We start from the raw sequence: 18,908 nt of genomic DNA, 5'->3' as shown, positions 1-18,908 counted from the left end.
AAAATCTCCACTTCAGCAATCACACTGACCACGGGAGCTGTTTCTTGGGAGACTACAACCGCATACCTTATTGCTGCTATGAATTATGAAGGCCAGAGAGAACAGGCTGCCTGTTATAAACTCATGAGGTTTTAGTTTTTTTAAAGTAACATCTATTTCATCATTGACCAGTGCCCATAAAGTAAGACTTAGTTCACAACCTGTTTAAATTAAGAAATCCAATATAACAACAGCCTATTAAAAATTGATCAGCCCCATACAGTTTCAAATGTAGCTGTGAGCGGTGAAGGAGCAAAGCTCAACCAAAGACAACTGAATTATTCTCAGAGTGAAATGCTCCTGGGAGGGGCAGGTAATATCTTTGGACACATAAAAGACAAAACAAGCATCAGAAGCATCCCCCCCCCACCAAGAGCCAGATGGATGGATGCACATTTTGTGGTGGGAGGCAGGGTGAGATATTACTTTAGTCATCTCTGTCTGTAGCTGCTTTACTTTCTATAGGTTTTAATGATTGCAAACACTATGAGTCATTTTCAACTTGTGGCTGGGCTGTGGGAACCACAGGACAGGAACTTCACTGGGGCAGGGGAGAGGGAGACAAAAGTTTCTTGTGTGGCCTTGCTTGTATTGTTATCTTCAAAGGAACAGTTGCTGCTTTTATAGGCCACTTTTCTCCTCTTCCTTTTACACTTGATTTCCCTGGTTACCTTTGCTCTCTAGAGGGCACAGTGGATAAGCCCAGTTTTAGCATGGGCCTTTTGTTTTGTTAGACTTTTCTGGCACTTTGATCCAGGCCTTCAGGCAGTCATTTCATGAGTCTGGGGCTGTGTCCTCATTTTAAATCAGGAATATTATGACCTGTCTAAAGATTTGTAAGCATATCTTGTAAACAATATCTTAAATATTGTTGAGAGATATTTGATTACACTATATAAAGATATGTCATTGTGATTGCTTTAATAAAAAGCTTAAAGGACAATAGCTAGGTAGGAGGTATGGGGAGACTTCCAGACTGAGAGCTCTGGGAAGAAGAAAGGGGGAGTCAACAGCCAGATGCAGAGGAAGCAGGACATGCAGGAAGAGAAGTAAAAAGCATGAGCCACATGGCAGCACGTGGATTAATAGGAATAGGTTAATTTAAGTTATAAGAACTATTAGATAGAAACAAGCCTACGCTAAGGCTGAGCTTTCATAATTAGTAAGAAGTCTCTGTGTCATTATTTGGGAACTGGCTTCTGGGACAGTGAAAGACTCCTTATGCACCGCACCCCACATTGGGTCCCATATGCAGACAGATTTTTCATTGGGCTGCCATATCACAAAAAAATGACACAGAGATTTAATATTAATGATGAAAGCTCGGCCTTAGCTTAGGCTTATTCCTAACTAGTTCTTATAACTTAAGTTAACCCATCTCTTTTAGTCTATGTTGTTTTATGTGGCTTGGTTACCTTTACTCTGTACTGCCCATCCTGCTTCCTCAATGTCTAGCTGGCAACTCTGCCTTCTTTCCAGTGTTCTTTCTCTGCCTGGAAGTCCAGCCTACCTCTTCTGCCCTGCAATTGGTCATTCAGTTTTTTTATTATGCCAATCACAGCAATACATCTTTACAGTGTACCAATATCCCACCACAGCTACTGACTTTGTTTTCTTCTCTGACTGTACCACTGGAATGCTCAGAATGTCTCCCTTCTAGCAATCCTTGAGAAAAATTTATTTGTCCGTTGTACACAGGAGCTATCTCTGGTTGCAATTACTTTGTAAAGTCTGAGATGGAGCAAGCAGAAGTTTCTAGACTGAAGTAGCAAGATGATAAGCAACCTCCCATGATAACCCATCTTCCATCAATAAGCAATTCAGTCACTGACATGTTGTCATAGCTAACACATGCTCAGCTTCTACAACCAAAAACACAAACAGTGGTGTCCATTGTGGTCAGCTAGTAAAATAAAAGCCTGTCTGTGATCACACAGGAAAGGACAAAAATGGTCAATACAGCTCAAGACATACCCACCTAAAGCATTCAAGTTCACAGATTTTTAAACTTGGGCTTACAGCCATAAGCCAGGTGAATAGTCTGTGCCCTCTAATTAACAATGTGTTCAGCTCTATTATCAATGCTATAAAGAGAGGAAGAAGGAGAATGTGGAGGAAGAGGAGGAAGAAGACAAAAACATGATGGCTTCCCAGAATCCTAGAGCTTTGCTAGGAGGTGAAACGTATAACCAAATGAGCATACAGAGTGCACCAAAGGGAGGCAGCTCTGATGCAAAAGCCTGAAGAGGCTGGAAATTCATGTCCAAAGTGAAGCTCAGAGACTATGCAGAAAACAACACTAAGAGAGTTAGCAGGAGAGGAATTCCAGTCAGTCCCAGGTGCTGTAAAAAAGATTTTGAGGTACAAATCCTAGGATGCTCACAGACATAGCTAGCTGATAAAGAATAATTCATGGAATGAAGCCAGACCTGTCTATCTCCATAATATTTACTCAAGAAATCAAAAATTTTAAATATGTATACACAGGGAGAAATAATAACCATAATTTTAACTAAAGACACTAACAAATGTTGGACATATGTCACAATTCTGTCTTCATGAACTATATAGGACATGTTATTTGTATAAGTTTTAACTTATCTAACCTCCAATTACTGGCTGGAATGTTGACCTACAAAGAAAGTCCAGATTCACTAATTATTGATTACAAACTAGTATGGAAATAGTTGGAGCCTTATTACATGTGTAATAACAATATTTCTGAGCAAGCTGAGCGTGCAATTAAATAATTACTAATTGTTTAGATACAGATTTACAATGACTAATATTGCCACATCTTGAGAAGATATGGGCTCATAATATGAAATGAAATAGTAAGAAATTGCAGCTTAAGGTAAATTGATTTCTAATATTTAGATTGGGATCATCAGGCTTTGTTGATGTTTGCAAATACCTGAGCAAAGCAGCTAAAGGCAGGGAAGGTTTATTCTGACTTATGAAGTCTTCAGTGCATTATGGGAGGGAGGGCCTCGTGGATCTGCTCACATCACAAAAACCCAGAAGCAAAACAGAGGATGCATACATTAGCTGATATTCTCCTTCTCCCATTTTTATTTCTCTTGGCCCCTCTGACTATGGGCTGGGTAAGTCCATTTTCAGGGAAATTCTCCCCAGCCTCTCTCAGTTACAGCCCAGTCCACATGCCTATTGTCTCCAAAAGGCCCCTCACAGACACACCCAGAAGTGTGCTTTATTCATCTCTTTTGCATTTCTCAATCCAATCAAATTGACAGTATCAAGGAAATGAGGCAGGGAGCGGGGATTTTAGGAAAGGAGTAAACACAGAAGAGGGAGGAAGGTAAAAATAACATATTATATGTGAAAGTCACAAGGAATTACACTTTTAACTATCCTTTCTTGAAAAACCTTTAATACATGCAATTCCATGCATAAATACATAGTTTTAATAAACTTTTCTCTTCTAAGATGACAATGCTCCCTCTATGAGTCAAAGATCACCTAACAAAAACCCTAAAACTAGACATGAGAAACCCTGTTTGAGTTGTTGTCCAGGGCCGTCCTTAGTCTCCCAAACACACAGCCTATTGCTATAGCCCTTGATTAACTATGTAATAGTTCATCTTCTCAACTTTTTTATAATTATTATCTTTGAGATTATAATATTGATGGAAAGTAAGTCTCTATTGCTGAAGACACCTTGTACTTCAGACACTAGACACCCTAGAGCTTGAACTGATCTAGAGAATTCCTCCTTTAGGACTAGCTTTCATGGTATCAGAAGGTCCTGCCAAGCTATGATGCTATGTACCACAAACAACTAGGATAGAACAACAACTGTATGGGTGCAGTAGTGGCACATATACCTTGGCAGTAACCAGAAGTTCTCTAATTGGACTTAAGACCTACTCAACAAGAGAAAAACCATGCCTGGTACCATGAGGTCATGGTTACTGAAGGAGAACCTCCAACCACTATTTTGCTAAAGCAGCATAATCTCTAACAACAATCTATAAATACTTGTCCTTATGCTACAGATAAGTGTAATCGTCACCCCTCATTAAGGGAACTTCTGTTTCAAACAGAGAGAGTACTACTACACGAAACCACAACCAATCAAACTTCAAAGTTGTGAAGCCCAGTCCCAATGGATACATCTATAAAATATTCCCACACCAAAGGCTCATTGCATAAGAGAGGGTAGGAATATTATGTCAGTAGATTGGAGCTGTTTAGATATTATGTCTTCTAGTAATGTCAGAGGCTACACACATAAATACTTACCGAAATGACTGGCTAACCATGAACTGAACAAGGATGACACCAATAGACATGCCCAAGTGGATGAGGGAAAGCCCACAAGGCTTCAAGCCTACACAAAGAACTACAGGCAACTAAAGAACACTGAGGGTGGGAGAAATAGTCTTCCCCAGGAAAGAGCACACCAATTGGGTGGTTATTCAATACCAAATGGTCAGCCCTGAAGTCATACATAGTAGTAACATTACGCAGATTAAGTGAGTTATATTTGGGAATACATAGGTATTTACATGTGCATGCATATTATAATAATTATCAATGAAAAAACAGGCCATACATTTGAAAAGGAGGAAAGAGAGGTGTATGGGAGTGTTTATAGGGAAGAAGATGAAAAGGAAATATTATTGTATTATAATCTCAAAGATAATAATTATTAAAAAAAAGTTGAGAAGATTAACTATTACATTGGCCTTCAGTTGTTTCCTATCTGGAAACACCTAACTAAAGGGAAATGTTTATGTCCTATAAACTGTACATTCTTTTTACAAAGCATATTTGCTTAATTTGTACTTCTTGTTCAGCTACTTTTAAAATGAAGAACAGTAGGGGAATCCCTATCTAATCAAAGGGAAAATACACTTAAGATGATTTGGAGAGAAGAGAGTTCCTCAGCCAATTCCTGCCAAATACACACACGCGCACACACACACACACACACACACACACGCACACGCACACGCACGCGCACGCGCACGCGCACATGCGCGCGCACACACGCGCGCGCACACACACACACGCACGCACGCACGCACGCACGCACGCACGCACACAGGTTGTTATTCCTGACATGTTTCAGTGAAACTAGTTCCCCTTTAATGAATTTTCAAAATGTAGTTCTACTTCAATGTCTCTCACTGCAAATCCCAGGCTTATATTTCAAACTGTGTATGTTTCTTCCATACACATTCATTGCTGGAACATGCTCTGGAAACCACAAAATAAGAAGGGGATCCAGTTACAGGCTCATGCAGATCTATGCCAGGCCACTGTTACGTCTGTATCTCCTTCAATGCCTCACTCATTTTTTTAAAACTCTCTTCCTTCTCCAATAACAACAACCTTTTGTGAGCTCCTCAAATCTCAAGCCCATACTGTTTCACCTGAGCAGGTTGTTTTAGTGTATTGCTGAGTGGGATTTTGTTAGTTGGCAGGGTAGTTCTCTAAGAGTTTGAATTAAAGTCTGAAAACCAGCATTTGAAATACTGATGGAGATGTTGTCTGTTGCCTCTCCTTATTCCACGCAACTGTGTAGTGCCTGTTTTAGCAAGGAGTGGGACCCCGTGTCCTCTGCAGGCAAAAAGTTCCCCAGTCACAAAAACGATGATGATGTAAGGTGAGAGAATAGAGGGCACCTTAAGAAGTGTGAGTAGAAGTTAAAGGGAAGAAAACTATGCATGAAAAAGCCAGTGATCGATGAGCAGTATGGGAAAGCAAACAATTTAAATTGCCAAGGTAAAGCAACTGTAGACAATGAGGAGCAGAACATTGGAGAGAGTGAATATTAACAAGTTAGACATATAAGTAGAAGGGAATGGCCCGATTATGTCAGTAGTGATGGAAATGGGCTCAATAAAATCAAAGTTCATATTGTGTGTGGCTGTAAAATGTCAGACAAAAAAATGGATTGCCCTTCGTATGGATCATACCTCCTTCAAGGTTTTGCTGTCATTGCCACTTCATGAAATGGTGTAATCTTCTGCTCAGTGAAGCGATGTATAGGCTACCACAGTACCTTATCTGACTGTGTTATTCTCCGAGGCTGGGGAAGCTCAGTAGCTCATCCAGAAGTAGAGGCAAATGCTCATAGTGCAAAGTAGGGTAAATAGTACAAGGAAATATTTATAAGAGTCAATGTTTGACTTTCACACACAATACTTGAGCCCCAAGATAAAAGTTGCAATTATCTCTGTGGTTTAAAGAATAGAGTCTTTCATTGGTCTTTGTTCCTGTTTCTCACACTGCTGCCCCTTCTGATGGTTTCCCCCACTGAGCCGTTGGTGTTCCACCTCTCCAATCGCCTCACATATTCTGTCACCTTCTAAGTTAGAAGAAAGAAAGCTAAATATAAATTATGAGATTCTGTCTACTCCAACACCCAAAATAACCAGTGTCTCCTCCCTCCATGTTCTCTCACTCTTCCAGCAAGAATCAATCCTTCTCACTTATGAGGCTCCCCGCAACCATAAGATGCTTCAATCAAGAGCAACTTCTCCCATCTTTGTAAAAGGGTTGTGTTGAAGCCTCTGGTGATTTCATTTGTCCCAAAATTCATTTCTAGACTAACCATTCATTTCTAGACATCCTATAGAAAATAAGGCTTTTCAAAACTTCATACATATATGTTGGGCACATGAAGGTCCTTGTGCACACAGATCACCAGGATTGTTCTCTCACAGGAAAGGACATAAAATCTGTTTTTCTACTCAAAAAGCTGTGAATCGGAGGTGATCAGTAGCCTGATGATCTATCTGCATTATCTATTGGGTCAGGCCACATTAAGCTCCCATACCAAGGCCTGAGGTGGCCAGTAGTCTAAATGACATTTACGTTATCTTCATAGCCAGGGGCTTCCCACAAAACTCTCTCAACCAAGACCCAAGGTATCTCATAGCCCAAATGACCTCCATGCTATCTATATGACCAAGACCACACCAGACCCTTCCTTAGGTGGTTAAGCTGATACTGGAACCCTATTTCTAGTACTCATCTTCTTGGAAGCACTGACCTGTAATTTGAGTTGAGTTTCAGTATAATATGCTTCCTTGTACACAATGGATTGTATTACACCAGGGAAATATTTTTCCAAATTGTACTGTGTTTAAACATGCTGGCAATAAACTGCCTGGCATTAGACTCCCAAAGATTGATCCAGCCAACCTAAGTCAGGCTGAATTCAGCTCTCACTCTCACCTTCTGTGATGCTTACAGGGACCCACATACATATACAGGATACAATTGATATCTATTTCTGTGTAACAATTGCCAACCTCAGTGATTTAAAATAACAAGCATATACTATCTCAGAGTGTGGATGATTCTGGCATGTTCTGGTGAGTGTCTCTGACTTGGAATATCCCACAAGTTTTCAGGCAAGATGCCCCAAGAGCTATATTATTGCTGACAACCTAGAGCTCAAAAATCTGCTTCAGAATCCTAAACTCATATACATGGTTGGTTGTACAACATGACTCCTGGCTACATATACCCCTCTACAGGGACTCAAGTGTTTTATGCATATGATGGTGAAGTAGAACCATAACTTTATTACACAGTCTTGGAAATTACATCCATCAGTTCTGTCATACTCTATTACATTTAAATCAGTAGTTCATTTGATGTTCAAGGGAAAGAGGGTATCCTTGAGTGCCAGAATGAGATACTGGGGACCAAGGCAGAGATTGTTATCCAGTTAATAGGAAAGATACACAATAATTTTCCAAGAAATATATGATCTGCTTGATATTTGTTGAGCATCCTGAATCTGAGTTTGTCATCACCACCAAATCCAAGTTGGGTAAGAAGTGTTCCAACAATTATTTCTCTTGACACTTCTATGTCCCCAATTGGATACCAGTTGTAGATGATAGCAAGCTGTTGAATATTGCCACTGGGGTCTATAAGAAAATATGCTGAGCGATCCTCAGTGAAAAAGCCAGAAAGCAGAACTCTTCCATGGCCTCAGCTTCAGTTCCTGCCTCTAGGATCCTGCCTTGACTTCCCTTCATAAAGGACTGCACTCTGTAAGGTGAAACAAACCCTTTTCTCCCCATGCATCTTTTGGCCATGGCATTTTTCCACAGCAGCAGAAACCCTGACTGAGCTCTGCTGGTGGCTCTGCTTGAACTCTAGAGAGTGTTACAGCTGTTTGCTCACATTTGGATTTCTCAGATACCCAAGCTAATTACTGTTCAAGCATACATTAGGAACAATCTCTTCCTATTTCTCCCAGTCTCTGTCTCTTTTTACACGTATGCACTTCCCTTCCTCTACTAGGTCATCTCTGAGCGCATGCGGCAATCCTAAGACTCCCCCACAAAAGAAAGCCACCCTGCCCTAGGGAATTTTCCCTGAGCTTAGAAAAGCCACCTGGCTCTACTTGGTGTCCTCACCTCTGAACTATCAAATGTGCTTACTCCAGGCTGTAAAGTGAAAGAAATTCAGAACTCATCTCCCTTCCTTTCCTGGGAGTAGGGCACTGCACTACCTGTTGTCTAATGCAGACGAATGTTACTGTTGTTAAATATGAAGAGGGACCAATCCAGTTCCATTTATCTCATCATGGCCAGGTATGGAAGTCTAAGCCTATAGGCATTTGACTGGGCCTCAACCATGTCTATCATGACACTGATTCTAGGTGAAAAAAGACATGACCCAATTTTTTAAGTCAAGAGAACTACATTAGAAGAGATAGCTGAGTTAACAACTTAAGTCTTCAGCAAATTAGAGTACTATTTCTCAGGCTGTTTGATGAAGAGAGTTAACCACATCAAGCATTTTCAGTTGTTTCACCCAATAATTACTATTATTATTATCAATTTTGTGACACTGGGTATCTTATTGCTTGTTCTAATGAGAGGGTCCAGCCTCCAAATTCTTGTCATGTTTTCAACACTCAGTTAGTGTCTGATGGACATGAAATCACATCCCATTAATTCGCTGAACTCATCTAATTCCAGACAGAAGTGAAATGGCCACATCTTTGAAAACCTTTCTGAGAGACAGTCATTTTCCATTAAGAATAAGCCATTATGGCTCTACCACTTAAAGTTTATAAGCTTTTGCCTTGGTACTGAAAAGTGTCTTTCTACAGTAGTAATAATACTTAAGACTTCTTACAAGACTCATCACTCTCATTGTCACCAATCCTTTAAATATCACACAGGCAAATTTCCACTTTCTGATGACAGCCAGAAAATTTTCTAGGTCACAAGCAGTTGCTCTTTGAAATATACTGGGAATGTGATGGGTTCTTTTCCCTCAAGACACTTGGACAAGATCTCAATGTGGTTTTTCTTATTATGGCCTTGGAAATGAAGCCACTAAGCAACTTTGCCTCCCCAGGTGACTGGCAAGCAATCAAAGTTATGATTCATGACCAAAGCTCCCTGCTGCATCTTTCCTTTTGGGGAGGAAAGATGCAAATATGTTAGCATCAAAGTCTCTCTATTCCTGTCCTCAGTAGAGTCACTTCTTGACCTATACTGTTATTGACTGATGCTGCTCTTGTCCTTGCCAGGTCAGATATCATATCGCTTATCATACATTAGGGCCTCAATATGTCTACAGCCACCCACAGCATGAACAAAATTAGTCATGGCAACGTTCTTTTCCCCTGAGCTCTATGTACTATTTATCCATGTATTTCAGTAGAGTGATCCTTCAAGTTTTGATGATCATTTCCCCCTGCTAATTTAATATACTTTATAATCTGAATCAAAGCAATTTCAAACTTGACTCTCTAGTTGTTCAAACTGTTTCAGTTATTTTAACACACAGAGAAAATCTACTAGACTTACAATAAGAACAAAAGCAACCAACAATAGTGAATAAATGAGCACAGCAAATCTGGAACATGAGCTTGTTTCTCTTGAACAAGCAGAAATCCTACAGATTGGAGCTGGAATAGTACCTGCACTCGAGGACTGTGTAAAGAGATTTTGTATTTTGAATATATCTGAGCCAAAACAGATTCTCATTAATTAAATCAATGGATGTGATAATGATAACATTGATGATAAAGTTCATGTTTATAAGTTGATGCCCCAAGCCCTAATTTTCTTGGAGATTTTACATTTTATTATGAAATTTATACAGCATTTATAAGACCATTAACCTATGTATTCACTACCTATAGTCTGTTATTCATTTTATTACATACCAATTCTATCCTCTATCTCTGTTTAATTTTGACACATCTCAAAGTAAACAGAAGGTTTCTTTGCACATCAGCCATCATACCACTAATTAGAATGCAGGTTTATATTCTGTATGTATGTATACACATATACATAACATGATATACAGTTCCTAATATAAATACTTTCACTGTTTAATTGATAAACACAGGTATAGTGCCAAGCTATTAAGACATTGTCTTTACCCTCCAAAATTACTTCATCTATTCCTCTTAAGTCAGTATCTATATGTACACACACACACACAGAGAGAGAGAGAGAGAGAGAGAGAGAGAGAGAGAGAGAGAGAGAGATCACACTCAACTCACAATGTATCAATGTCATTTCTGATATTTTTTCCATCACAGTTCAGTTTTGACTATTCTAGAACTTCAAAAAGACAACACACCTATTATAAATAGGACAACACCTTTATACTCTTTTACATAAGACTGACTTTTTTCTTTCCTCATTGTGTCCTGTTTTTGCTGGATGATATTCTATTGTATAACTATTCACAGTCAGTTAGTTGATTCTATTGATAGACACTTGACTTTTTGCACTTGGAGGTATTGAATACTGTTGCTAAAAACATTTTTTGGATTAGCCTTTTCCATAGAATGATATGTTCTTTTGTTGGATTTTAAGGTCACAGGAACTGATTGTTTTCCATTTTCTGTCCCCCAACCCCATACACCTACTCTGTACTTTTGAACTGTTAAATAGACTCTTACACAATGTAGTGGTTTGTATGAGAATGGCCCCATACACTTGAATTCTTGGTCCCTAGTTGGTGGAACTGCCTGGGAAAGATTAAGATCACTGGTGATGGGCTTTGAGCTATCAAAAGCCCACACCATTGACAATTACCTGCCTCCTCTCTGCCTCTCAGCTACTGCTCCACTGTCATGCCAGCCTGCCTGCTGGTCATGTTTCTCACAATGATGGCCTTGTATTCTACTGCCCTCTGGAATTGTAAGCCCTAAATTAAATGCTTTCTTTTCTAAGTTGCCTTGGTCGTGGCATCTTTGTTAGGGTTTCTATTGCTGCAATTGGGGAGGAGAGGGTTTATCTGGCTTATACTTCATAGCACTGTTCACCACTGAAGGAAGTTAGGACAGGAATTCAAACAGTGCAGGATTCTGAAGTTAGGAGTTGGTGGAAAGGTTGTTTCAGGGTGCTACTTACTGGTTTGCTTCCCACGATTTGCTCACCCTACTTTGTTATAGAACCCAGGACTACCAGCCCAGATGTGGCTCCACTGACAGTGAGCTAGGTCCTCCCCCATTGATGTCTAATTAAAGGAAATGCCTTACAGATAGATCTTATAGAGGCATTTTCTCAATTAAGGCTCCTCCCTGTATGATGACTCTAGCTTTTGTCAAGTTGGTGTAAAACCAGCCAGTGCACATGGTATCTCTTCAAAGCAATAAAAAGTAACTAACGCACACGCACACACACACACATACACCTCTATACACAAGAGTAGTAATTTTACTAAATGAGCAAAAGGAAAGGTGATCCATGGTTTTGTTCCCATATTGAAGATTAACAATAGTAGAAATTTCTACTATGTACCACCTCATCTCCACCCCTGCAATTTCATGAAAAGATTGGAGTCATACTCCTGGAATGAACTGAGATTGGAGACTTGCTTTTCGGTCACTGTGTTGTTCATGATGCTCTCTTTACCACTGCTTACTTAATAAGTTTTGCCTAAATATCCAAAGAGTCAAAATGTCTAAATTTAAGTCCATTAAAGCCTAGGTAGTACTGTAAAAACCTACAGCATGCTGATCTTAGATGTACTGTTCTCCAGTCTCTCTGCTTTGCATTATATTTCTTAAATCCATTTCCTTAAAGTGCTGAGGTGCGTTACCATCCATCTAGGGGTGGAGTAGGGGCTCCATGGCATCACCCTAACTATGCTGCTTTGGAAAGCCTCTCGATGACTTATAAAGGTTTCCTGTTTCTAGAGGTATCATGAGCAAATGGGATCTGATTCCTATTGGAAAACCTTGGTAATTAATGGAAGGGAATTTTAGGATATTATATTAATTAAAATAAGTAAACTAGATTCTATGTTGTCTTCTCTTTGGAGTTTTGTAAAGTTCTAGAGCTGTTAGGATTCTTCATCAATTCCCCCAGGAGTTTTAAGAGTTACTTGTATTAAATATCTAAGAGAGAAAAAAAATCCATGATCTTCAGGCAGCAGCACATACCACTATTGGTCTAATAAAAAATCTTTAGTCTTCGGTACTTCACATGGACATGCTGACAGCATGAGCTCCCTGAATAACTGGGGGGAGTGAGTAAAAGCCCATGAAGGACATACCACTAATGAGCAAATGATAAACCATCTCTGCCTAGGGCCTCCCAGCATCCTGTAAACAGCAAAGATGTCTTAAGGTGATGTAGCCACAAAGGTATAGCATTTCCTCCTAAGTGAGAGGTGATTAGAGCTTCAGGGCCCTAATGGATGAAGCCACAGCTGCCTCTCACACAAAACCATTGTTGACTTTACACTGGAAAATTCTTTCTTCTCTACCATTCCCGAAGAACTTCAGACCAGAGCCTAGTGTTCCCTTCTTATAACTTTTCTCAAGATTTTAAGATTTCTTTTTTCTAGTCACCTGTATGTTTGAAGTCCAATATCACTTCTACTCGGTGAACATTTAATACACATACTCTAGAGACAGATGTTTTCATTGCTTTTTCTCATTGCTGTGACAAAATGCCAGATGACAGCAATTCGAGGGGTTTATTTGGGCCACTAGTTCAAAAGTCCTGTCCCGCATGGCATGGAAGGAATGACAGTCAGAGCATGAGACAGCTGATCACATTGTGTCTGCAGTAAGGAAGGGGAAAACAATGAATGATGCTACTCAACTCAGTTTTTTTTTTTTTCCTTTTCATCCAGTCCATGAGTTCTGTCAATGAGAATATTCAATATGTACCTAATTAACACAATGTAGAGTTAAGTTTATTTGCTAATGATTTTAACTTTGGTCTTCTTGTCTATCTAGAATACCTAGCAAGCCCTCTTACCCACTGAACCATCTACCCAAACTCTTTACCTTTGTTAATATATTTTTGTTTGTTTGTTTTGTTTTGTTTTGTTTTCAAGACAGGGTTTCTTTGTGGCTTTGGAGGCTGTCCTGGAACTAGTTCTTGTAGACCAGACTGGTCTCAAACTCACAGAGATCCGCCTGCCTCTGCCTCCCGAGTGCTGGGATGACAAGCATGCACTACCACTGCCCAGCTACCTTTGTTAATATCTTAAGATCTCTTGAAACATTAGTCATAATTAGGAAGGAGACACTGGTGGCTACTATTAATTAACTGCCAGTCTTTATTTGAATGCCACTTTTTCCCTTACTGCAACACTTTATGTTCAGTGACCCCATGCAAGATGACACCATCTGCTTGGTTCTCATGTTTCCCAGGTCTCTTGCGGTCTATAAGCATGTCTCTGGCATTCCTTGTGGTCCATTCCCTCAACACCTTTGAAGAGGACTGACCACATATCTGGTAGAAACTGTAACTGTTGGATTTGTTCTGTCACTTTTTAAAAGTGTTAATACATTTGAAAATCTAATCTTACCCTGAAAAAAATGTCAGAGAAAAGGTACAATTGAGAGGGCTTTATTGTCACATTAGACTGGGGGCACCTAGGCATCCATATGATACTGCTGGTGATGGTTGCCTTCATCACACGATAGACCCTCAAATTATCCTTGAAGACCTTTGGAACCTGTCTAAGAGTTTTGTCTCGTGTGGAGAGATACAGAGCTTATAGGTGGGTCTGTCCTCTGCTCTGCCCTCTGACAGTTTCTCAAGCTCCTGATTCGGGAACCTGGCTCTTTCGATAGGCAATGCCCTTCTCCAAACAGGAAGGGACAAGTGAAACCACCAGCCGTAATAAACAGGGTTTGGTTTGTACCTGCCCAGGCCAGAGCAGAACAAACATGCAGGCTTCCGGTAATCTGCTAAGTCATGCCTCACCCTCTTACAGCAAGCTTTGCAAAGTGGAAGAGCAGTTCCTGGGAAAATAACTCATTGTAATCACGCAAACTCTACAGGGGAGATTTGAAATTAGGGAGTCTGGGTGGGGAAGTAGCGACTACAGCTTCCCCAAGCCTTTCAGACACACTAGGTCCACATTGTAGGTTTTACAGAAGTCTCGGCTGTGCTCTTTCCTGAATCAAGAGACTACAATCCAAACTGTCCTCATCCATGTGATGAATTCTAAGGCACATGAACAATAGCCTAAAAATAGAGCTACCTTGCTATTCTTCCTCTTCAACCATACAGCCCCACCACAGGCTGCTCTTCCTTATAAATACTCAGATTTTAAGGAGGAAGCTTGCCTGCCCCAAGCTTACTGTATATAACAGTAAGCTTGGGAAGGAATAAAAACAAAAGAAATTCCCATGTGTTTTATTCTCTAGCTTTTTTAAAAAGAGCCACAGAAAATTCCTTTTAGGAGAGACACTAGAGGACACAACTGCCCCAGTGTGTTGCAGGTACAGACAGGAGTAAGAAGGCAGGTACAGCATGAGGCTGGCTTTCCCCTGCATCAGTACCTCATATACTGACAGTCATCGGGGCGGGACTCCTGTATGCAGCAACTCTGGAGGTGTGTTCCTCAGAATTACAACAGCAGCACAGGTAATTTCCCCATTGCTAACTCTTTATAGACTTTTCCTGTTAAAACTTTCAAATGGAGACTAGGAAGGTTTGCATGGACTACCCCCAGTAACTAGATCCTAAAAACAGGTTTACTTAACTAGCATATTAGTTGGTTGAATTCAGTTTCAACTATAGAGGACAACCTGGAGCTCATCATCAATGCACCCCTTTATTGAAAACTGTAAATTTTCAAATCAATATCATTGTGTTCAGGTGTATTTCATTTAAAGGTGTTACTGCAGCATTTGTCACTTAAACATATTATTAAAGAAGGATCAACTTATAATGAAACGTGCATCTTAACATGCACATCATGATGGGTATGCATATTTTTTAAGCACAAGAATAGAGACAAAGCATGCAGGCATCACTCTTCCAAGTCCACTAGTGCCCCAGGGCACACTCCCACAAGCTTTCTCCTCCTTTAACAGGTATCTCCTAGAGCTTGGGTCAATGAAATCAGCTTTCCTGAGATCTAGTTCCGTGCACTCCTGATGGTCATTTTGAGAGTCATTCTCTTGGTCATATGCACTAGTATGCTCAGAGCTGTCACACAGTATTTCATTCATTTGAAGAGACAATGATGTGTCTGGTATTCCACATCTCAGTTCTTTTCAATTTGTAGTAATTATGAAGTTCAATGGCATTTAGCAGGACATAGGCTTTCTTTTTTCCTGGGTAAATGTGTAGGAAGGGAATGACTGTAGTTGGACCATGTATCACAAGTACATGTGCTTTTGAGCTCTAGGAATAAAGGATACTGTATTGTGTTTAATATATACAAATAGATCAGTGGTCAGAAGAAATGCAAGAAAGTGGAATAATGGAGTTTTTTAATTTCCCCCAGTCTTCAGGAAATGGCATTTAGTCTTTTACTATTAAACATGATACTTACAACAGCATCCCAGGATGACAGAGTCCCATCTAGTTCCAGTTTCCCGAGTCAAACAGTGAGTTGGACCTTTATCAAACAACTTTTTTGTATCTACTATGATTATTAAAAATTAATTTTTGATTTTCAGTTAGTTAGCATGACCCACTATGTTCTTCAACTTCGGAATGCTGAACTACGCCCAACTTACAGATTCCATTTACTTGGCTATATTATTCTTATAGATTGTTAGGTTCAGTTTATTGACATTGTCCTTATAATTTTTGCATCATTCTCTGTGAATTCCTGGACTCTCCCTGCCTTTCTTTATCACTATGGTAACACCAGCTGTGTAGAATGAGCTGTTCGTACATTTACATTAGTTCCCATTTCTATACAATGAGTAATTGCCTAAGTCCTCAGCTCTGAATACTAAAGGCCACAAGTGATGCATTAGCTGTGTTTCTTCTAGAGACTTGGATAAGGCCTCTGCTAATTTTTGCTGTTCATTTGTAGGAGGAGAATACTCCTCCTAGCCAAGTGTCACACTCATCTCCTAGAGTCTCTCTATACATCTTGTTAACTTCTGCCTCCAGTCTTTAAGACAGTTACTAGAACCTATTCATGCTTCGGTACCTGATCATCCTTTGGGTCACCTGAAGAGAAAATTTTCATGTTTTTAAATTAAATTTATGTATTTATTTTACATAATGACCTCAGTTTCCCATCCCTCCTATTCTCCATTCCCTCCCTCACTTCCTGTTTGCCTTACCTCCTGGAATCCACTCATTTTTCTGATCAGTAAGGGGCAGGCCTCCCATGGGTGTCAGCAAAGCATGGCATATCATATTGAGGCAGGACTAAGCTCCTCAGATTAGACCTGGCCCACCCGAGACACGCTTTCTGTTACCTGACCTATAGGCTTAATTATATTCATTAATTAAGATCAGAATTTGCTTGAACGCCTGGGAAAAGGTGTGTCTACACCATGTGCTGGAATTTTCTGAAGTCATATTAGAAGGCTGCTGGCTGTAGAGCTTGCACATCTTTGTGTCTTACCCACTCATATTGGTTCTTCTTTAAGTGTGTGTTAGCATTCTTCAGTGGTCATTTGGGCTGCTGCGGATGGTTTTTTTCTTGAGAAATTTGTCAAGTAAAATGTCAATTTATTTAATAAATTTAGCCATGTAAATTGCTCATTGCTTCTTGAATGAGCTCTATTAGTTTATCCTTCCAAAGAATTATGTAACTAATATTTTACTGTTGAGTTTACTGGCAGGGTTGGCTATAAAGGTCCCCTGATATTCTAAAAGCTGTAGATTGTCAACATTCCCCTCATTGCTTTGAAATTTTACCTCTTTTCCTGTACCAGATTGGCTAACATGGTAATATCCTATAGCATTCATTTCCTCCAACAAACAAGATGATAGGTTTCACCAAAACCAATGCCAGGTAGTAGACTTTTACACATTACCAATTCCAGTTGTCAACTTGAAAGGCATTTGTGGTTATATATTATTTATGATCTAATAAAGCTTACCTGGAGATCAGAATGCAAAGCTAGCTACAACCATAGAGGCCAAGCAGTGGTGGTACAAATCTTTAATCCCAGCAGCCTTACTAGTTAGCCATAGATGGTGGGCGATGTTTTTCTAAGCTCTGAGTAAGTAATGGCTTTTCCAGCAGCAAGTTCCAAATGCTTCAATGAATTTCCCCCAAAACTACATGATCAGGTCCAACACAGAAAGATCCTACTCTTGCTACCAATTTATATCCTAGCTTGTTTTCTGTTGCTATGATAGACACCAGACCCAAAAGCAACTTGGGGGAAAATAGAAACCACTGTACAATGCTGATTACTGGCTTCCCTCTCTGGCTTGCTCAGATAAATTTCTTATATATATAGGCCAGACTCACCTGCCTAGGAATGCCATCACCCACAGTGGGCTGAGCTCTCCTATATCAATTAACAATTAATTAAATGCATTAAAGAAATGACCACAGATCAATGCAGAAATTTCTTCGAGGTTCCCTATTCCCAGGAAATTCTAGATTTGTATCAAGATGACAGCTGACATTAAGTTTAACAAAGATATCTGCTTCATTCACTTTCTCTACTGTTTTTGTCCTTGTTTTCTATTTTACTTGTTTATGATCTAATCTTCATAATTTTCTTTCTTTTGCTTAACTTAAATGAAATTCACTCTTTTAGTTTCCTAAATTCCTTTTATTTATTCTTTGACAATTTAATACATGGACATACTGATTTTAAAGCCTCTTCATCTCTCATTATCTTCTCTTATCTCCCTCTCTGTAGCTGAAATTCTTCTTCCCAAGAAGCCACTTCTACTGTTAGACCCCTGGAAAACTCAGGTATCCAGGGTCCCAGGCCACGTTCGCGGTCACCCCAATCACCAGGCGGATTCGAGAGCTTGCTGCAAACTGCACGAGGCTTTATTGTAATTTAACGAGCTAACCCCATGTTAGCTCGGGTCTTTCACCCACCTGCCATGGCGGATGGCTTGCAAAAGACAGCTCGAACCCACTGCGTACAGATCTTGTAGGGCAGCGTAAGGGGAGTGTCTAGGGGTACGCACAGGCTCATGATTGGTGTGCCTCCAGACTTGGAGGGCTTGACCTGTGTTGATTGGTCAACTGGTTGTTATGGCCCATAGGCCTTCCCAGGGTGGTTGCTATGCTTTGTGCGTCATTGCTATGTGCTTGTCCGTAAAGCACACCCAGGGTCGTAAAGCATAGCGCCACCAGCTGACTTCTGATGGGTTCCTTGTCACGAGACAGGCATCTGACTTTCTAGTGACTAACTAACTTCTGATTGGTTCCTTGTCACAAGGCAGGCATCTGACCTCTAAGTGACCAAGGCAAGTTTATGGCAAGCACGTGTTCGGCTGTTATGGCTGCCGAAAGGGGAGCAGGTCCCTTCACTACTTAACTTCTCTGCTTGTTTTAACTAAATCTAAATAGAGCTTTCTGCAAGGGCATATAGAAGAATCTTCTTGATTCAGCTTTATATTTTCCTTTTTAATTGATCTGTTTGGTAATTTACATTTAATATGATTACTGACATTATAAGTTTAAATCTATCACCTTGCTAT

The sequence above is a fragment of the Cricetulus griseus genome, chromosome 3 (assembly GCF_003668045.3).
Source record: "Cricetulus griseus strain 17A/GY chromosome 3, alternate assembly CriGri-PICRH-1.0, whole genome shotgun sequence".
Lineage (NCBI taxonomy): Eukaryota > Metazoa > Chordata > Mammalia > Rodentia > Cricetidae > Cricetulus > Cricetulus griseus.
The sequence above is the reverse complement of the archived record's forward strand: the minus strand, read 5'-3'. Positions refer to the sequence as shown.